Genomic DNA, 6,315 nt, shown 5'->3' with positions numbered 1-6,315 from the left:
CTGTTGATGATAGGTTTAGTAAAGCGTGGTTAAGTTCTATTATTAAACCATTTTTTTTAAATTATTCTTAAAGTCAACAATTAGTATATTGTGGTCACTAAGCGGGTCATCTATATTCGATATGGTTGTTAAAATGTTTTGTCTGTTTGATATAACGTGATCTATAATAGTGCTGCTTGTATCAGTGACTCTCGTGGGATATGATTTATTTTGTACTGAGAAATTGTATGTTAATAAGGTGTTGATAAAATTTAAAGAAGAAGGTGTATTTATAGAAGTGTCAATGTTGAAATCTCCGAGTATTAATGTATCTTGTCTGCCTTTGATCAGTATTTTTTCAAAATGTGTTAGGAAATCGTGCATGTTGTTTGGGTTAGGTTTTCGATAAATGGCATAAATGTTGACTGGTTTCCTATTACTGCTGCAAACACTAATACCTAAAAATGAATTTTCGTTGGAAAAATTTTCAATGATAGAGCACTTCATAGAATCCAGAACATATATGGCCACACCTCCTCCTACTTCATTTGGGCGAGAAGAAAAAGCACTGTAAAAACCATTTAAGCAAAATAACTTTTCTTTTCCGACATCAAGCCACGTTTCAGTGATGACAAGAACATGAACAATATCGCATTATCTTCTGACCTTTTCCTCAATTTCGTCAAACTTGTTTCGTATACTTCTGGCGTTCATATACATTATTCGCAGACAGTTCTTCATGGGAGTATAGTCATCGATAGTTAGGCACGTGTGTTCTTGTATATTACACTCCATAGTCTATTTTAGCTAGGTCCTTTTTGAGGGCAGCTATGTAAGCTGGGCAGTTGTCCCTATCTCCGGTTGAATGGTCAGCAGGCTTACCAAATCTGGTGCATGTCGCGCAAACTGGTTTGATGGCTGCATTTGGGCACGACTCACGGGTGTGTTTTTCTTGTGCACAGTGTCCACATGTAGGTTTAGTATCTCTGCAATATTTGTATGAGTGTCCAATCATATGACATTTAGTGCAGACAGTAAGGCCAATAAAATCTCTGACGCGGCAGACAGTCCAGTTCACAAATACTTTCTCCTGTTCAATAAGTAATTTACGCACGATAGCTGGCATTTCATAGATACGATGACAAGTGTTTCCTGTGCGAGCACCAGCTAAGTGACTTAATTTACAGCACGCAATAGTTCCCTCAATGTCTTGAATGTTGGGAACCCCAGTTAAGGCGATCCTTAAAAATTCTTCGTTAGTCAGGTCCCGCGGTACCCCAAAAAATATTAGTCTCGGAGATCGCTTGGTCGGCAGTCGGGCCTTAATTGTGCTTGATTTGTCGAAACAGGGTGCATTTAATAGTTTTTGTTGCTCGCCTGCGGTTGCCGTGTTTATCAAGATACCTTTATTTCTTATCTTTTTTATTCCCGTTTTTTACAACTGCCGTTTTTAATACGCATTTTTTAAAGCAAAACTTTCGGTTATATAAATGACAATGGAAAACAATTTTTTACGTTTACGATTTTGGAAAATAGTGCTATTTAATATTATTTTCGTAAATATTTTTATATTTTAATATTATTTTACACTCGTAAAATCCCTTGTATTTGACATGACATGGCAGAAATTGAAGATTTATCCATAGTAATCTATCGCAATCCGAACTCCGTGTGTGGTTTCTAGGAATTATAAATATACTTGTACGTGGGTGGACTCCCAAACTATATTCTTTCGCCTTTCGAAAACACTCGCCATCTTAAAATACACAATGTCCGAAAACGGTTGGTGAATGCATATCGCATTTCAAATCTTCGATTTGAGCTTTTCGAGTAAATCGAGTCCGAAGTTGGAATTTTTAGGTCAAATTTGAAAATAAATTTTTGTTATTATTATATATTTTGGATTTCACCTACTTACACAGCAAATGACAGTATGTTCATAAACAGATGATTATACAGCATAAATATAACATGACGCATCATAAACATAACTGAACTGGTGACAGTAGGTAATTATAAAATTAAAGATAAGATTGTAACATTTTTGTGGTAAATTATTAAATTTAAATAAAGTTCATCAAATAATATCGTTAATTATAATGGTTTTTCATTATGGGAAGTGGTCAACTGATAACAATAGTCTGTGGTTTGACCAACTGATGTGCAGGGCTTATATATTATATATATTTTACAAAGATGATGAAATATAAAAAAAAAATATTTTGTGATAAATCATTTTTATTCACACAAAGTTAAATTGCCGACGACCGATTCACGTTAGAACACAAGTTTGTCGTATATAAATTACAAACAACCGATAAACGTTGGAACACAAGTTTGTCGTATATAGATTTACCGTGGCACACAAGTTGAATTTACGATGGAACACAACTTTATCGTATATCAATTAAAAACGACTGATTTACTTTGGCACACAAGTTTGTCGTATATTAATTACAGACGACCGTTTTATGTTGGAACGAAAATCGTATATCAATTGCAAATGATCGAATTACGTTGGAATACAAGTTTGTCGTATATAAATTACAAATGACCGATTAACGTTGGAACAAAAGTTTGTCGTATATAAATTACAAACGACTGATTTACGTTGGAAAAAAAGTTTGTCGTATATAGATTTACCATGGCACACAAGTTTAATTTACCATGGAACACAACTTTATCGTATATCAATTACAAACGACTAATTTACGTTGGAATACAAGTTTGTCGTATATAAATTTAAAACGACTGATTTAATTTTTACACAAGTTTGTCGTATATTAATTACAGACGACCGTTTTATTTTGCAACACTATCGTATATCAATTACAAATGACCGAATTACGTTGGAATACAAGTTTGTCGTATATCGATTACAAACGACCGATTAACGTTGAAACACAAGTTTATCGTATGTAAATTACAAACGACTGATTTACGTTGGCACATAGGTTTGTCGTATATAAGTGAAAGGTAAAGCGTAACCAGGTTATTTTTTCACAAAAACGGCCTGATCTAATTAGGTATTATTATTATTATTATAGAGACATATTTATTATGGATAAACTAAATGAGTCAAGTAACGAACTTATCAGTTGGAATATAATCGGTAGTTGCCGGACAGGAAACCACAGGAAATGTGACTCCTACAAAATATTTAAATGTTTTCCTTCTCTGCATGAGTCTGATTATTGTTCCCGAATATTTTTACATGCGAAATTTTGTCATTTCTTTAAATTTTTCTGTCTAGAGCTAGTGAGACTATGTCATCCTCAGTTGGAGAATATTGTAAAGCGAGAGTACAGGAGGGGGAGAGAAAGGCGGGAAGTACCTGACTATTCAGATCTGTTCACCAAAACGGCTAAAGCCAATTCATTCGATTATGAATGGTGGTACTTAACCACGTGTTCAGCACTGAGCCGTATTTGGTAATCAGATCTGGATAGCCAGGCACTTCCCCACCTTCCTCTCCCCATCTCCTCCCCACCCCACCATCTTCAGCCTCATAACATTCCCCAATTGGGGTGCCATAGTCACAATGGCTCCAGACTGTTGGGAGCAGTTGGGACTCTTGTGCGGTATTCACATAATAATAATTTAATAGGTGTTCCTAATGGATAGCATCTAGAATTCTTATTTAATATTGCTTTCAAGTCCAGCCCTGAGCCAAACGGCGCGCGCCTGGCGGGAGTCAAAACCAGTAGACGCCTAGGTCCTAGGCCCTAGATAGTAGGTACTAAGTAGTGGGTAAGGTTTTAACTAAAGACTCCTAGGCCCTAGATAGTAGGTAGTAGTTAGTGGGTAAAGTGTTCACTAGAGACTCCTAGGCCCTAGATAGTAGGTAGTAGGTAGTTAGTAAGGTTTTTTTTTTATTTTTTTATTTTATTTATTGTTTTGGTGTTTAATTCGTAGAACTCCATTTATTTTTTTAAAATAAATTTAAAATAAATCAAATTTAATAATTTTATAATAATTATTAAGTTCTGCAAGTATTTCTGTTATTTTTACAGTTTTTAATGTGACAGCTGTTTCGGCTTTTGAGGCCATTATCAAACTGTGATAATGTGACAGTTTGATAATGGCCTCAAAAGCCGAAACAGCTGTCACATTCAAAACTGAAAAAATAACAGAAATACTTGCAGAACTTAATAATTACTATAACATTCTTAAATTTGATTTATTTTAAATTTATTTAAAAAAAAAAAAAAAAACATTAGTAAGGTGTTCACTAGAGACTCCTAGACCCTAGATAGTAGGTAGTAGGTAGTTATTAAGGTGTTCACTAGAGACTCCTAGACCCTAGATAGTAGGTAGTTAGTAAGGTGTTCACTAGAGACTCCTAGGCCCCAGAGAGTAGGTAGTTAGTAAGGTGTTCACTAGAGACTACTAGACCCTAGATAGTTAGTAAGTTGTTCACTAGAGACTCTTAGGCCCTAGAGAGTAGGTAGTTAGTATGGTGTTCACTAAAGACTCCTAGGCACTAGATAGTAGGTAGTAGGTAGTTAGTAAAGTGTTCACTAGAGACTCCTAGGCCCTAGATAGTTGGTGGTAGGTAGTTAGTAAGGTGTTTACTAAAGACTCCTAGGCCCTAGATAGTAGGTAGTAGGTAGTGGGTAATTTTAGATTCCGAAAATACTACGCTAGTATTTCCGGCATCTAAAATTACGTGATTTTTTGTAAATAATATTTAATTTCCAATATTTGAATAACTTAATTTACGTGTATATAGAATTCATCAAACAAACATAAATGAAATCCATGCCGCGACTTCAGGACGTTAAATTCTTGCTACTGAGGGCGGACAAGCCCATTTTGCATAGTCCCCGTATATTTATTGTTACATAATATTAATATTTTATAAACAATATATTATTTTCTTTTATTATGTTACCGAAAATATTATATTACATTCGGTTATACACCGAAATGCCTCAGCACGGGTAAGCCACCCAGTGAGGCAAACATTACTGGATAACTCTGAAATGTAAAAAATATTGTACCAAAATAAAATATAAAAAGTTACTTGCAAACTTTTGGTGTCCGATTCTCAGTACCATGATATGGAATAATAATAATAACATTGTATTTATATAGCGCAGTTGTATCATTTCACTTTAAGGCGTCTTAACCAGCGGCCGAGAATTCAACTTTCGTCAAAAGACGGTCTCGCGATCGGACGTTTTTTTAGAACGAGATAGAAATACCGTATTCATTCCACTGCGAGCCGTACACCTCGCGCAGCTGTTGAAGCCTACAAGCCTATTTTCTCTGAAACTTGACAACTGTGCATATTTAAAGTACTAATCATTTCTAAAAATAATGTATTCTTCTATATTGGTGAAACATGCAAAAAACCTTTACTTAATTGTGAAAGAAGTCAAATTATAAAAAACAGAAAATTTCACAAATAGATATAAAAATAATCGTTTGATTAAATAAAAAAAATACGTAAAAGAAATTACTGGACAGTCGGGCCGGGAATTACACAACCTTTCAGGCTGAAGCTGTGGCCGTGACTGAACTGTAACGGTGTAAGTACTTTAGCACCTGCACACGAATACAGTTACTAGCGCCCAAGAGTATTGAAGAAACGAACGGCGGAGTTTGCCTTAGCGGGACAGAAGTTGGATATTTCCAAGCGGTATATTTTAATTAATTCTTAGAAATACAATAATAAAATCTCAAATTTTTCTCGAGGGATTCCTCGCGAGGTTACTAATTCATCGTTTACAAAAATAAAATCTGGTGCTTTCAACTCATCTGATAGTTGAAAAACGTTTTATAAAATTTGCAAACCGTTTTACATAAGATATTTAATGGTAAGGTCCCATATTTATTAATTTTAAATATAAATAACTTGCATATCTGGGAATCTCTCTAGAAACATTTAAGATTTTAGTCATACGTACATCAGAAATAATTAAAATGTGAGGGTCGGGGCAAATCTCCGTTATCAGGGTATTGTATCACCTTAAAGTAAAATCTTCAGTTACCTCCTTAACTTATTGGCTTCATGCAGCTATATTTTACGCTAGCAATTTCTATGAAATTAAAAATGTAATTATTATAATCTGACCGACTCTCTCTCCGTTACTTTATCACATTATTTTTGCGAATTCATCACATTTCTTTCTTTTCTTCTAAGCCCTTGCATTTTTCGTTAAGTTTTCTGCATATTTTTGATAACTTCCGCTCTTTAGTTATATAGCCCAGCCAGCCGCCTTTAATTATATAGTCCAGCCAGCCACCTTTAGTTATATAACCCTGCCAGCCGCCTGTCCTGCTAATTGATGTTTGCTATTAAATGTTCCGGTACTGGAGTCCGCCCCTGCC

This window comes from Hesperophylax consimilis, chromosome 1 (genome assembly GCF_061612785.1).
Source record: "Hesperophylax consimilis isolate HC1 chromosome 1, BYU_Hcon_1.0, whole genome shotgun sequence".
NCBI lineage: Eukaryota > Metazoa > Arthropoda > Insecta > Trichoptera > Limnephilidae > Hesperophylax > Hesperophylax consimilis.
The sequence above is the reverse complement of the archived record's forward strand: the minus strand, read 5'-3'. Positions refer to the sequence as shown.